The sequence below is a fragment of the Arachis duranensis genome, chromosome 7 (genome assembly GCF_000817695.3).
Source record: "Arachis duranensis cultivar V14167 chromosome 7, aradu.V14167.gnm2.J7QH, whole genome shotgun sequence".
Lineage (NCBI taxonomy): Eukaryota > Viridiplantae > Streptophyta > Magnoliopsida > Fabales > Fabaceae > Arachis > Arachis duranensis.
The window spans coordinates 24943047-24943754 of record NC_029778.3 but is presented as its reverse complement, the minus strand read 5'-3'; positions in this window follow the sequence as shown (position 1 = coordinate 24943754).

The window sequence follows — 708 nt, the reverse complement described above, 5'->3', positions numbered from 1 at the left end:
AGTCATTCAATCATTGAATCCTACTCAGAATACCACAGACAAGGTTTAGACCTTCCGGATTCTCTTGAATGCCGCCATTAATTCTAGCTTATACCACGAAGATTCTGATTAAGGAATCCAAGAGATATCTACTTAATTTAAGGTAGAACAGAGGTGATTGTCAGGCACGCGTTCATAGTTGAGAATATGATGAGTGTCATGGATCATCACTTTCATCCGGGTTAAGAACAAGTGATATCTTAGAACGGAAGCAAGCATGATTGAATAAGAAACAGTAGTAATTGCATTAATCCATCAAGACACAGCAGAGCTCCTCACCCCCAACCATGGGGTTTAGAGACTCATGCCGTAGGAAGTACACAAAGAAACGTGTAAAGTGTCATAAGGTACAGATACAATGTCAAAAGATTCTATTAATAGTGAACTAGTAACCTAGGGTATACAGAAATGAGTAAATGACGTAAAAATCCACTTCTGGGTCCACTTAGTGTGTGCTTGGGTTGAGCATTGAAGCATTTTCGTGTAGAGACTTTTTCTGGAGTTAAACGCCAGCTTTTATGCCAGTTTGGGCGTTTAACTCCAATTCTTATGCCAGTTCCGGCGTTAAACGCTGAAAATTCTGAAGCCGATTTGCAACGCCAGTTTGGGCCATCAAATCTCGGGCAAAGTATGGACTATTATACATTGCTGGAAAGCCCAGGATGTCTA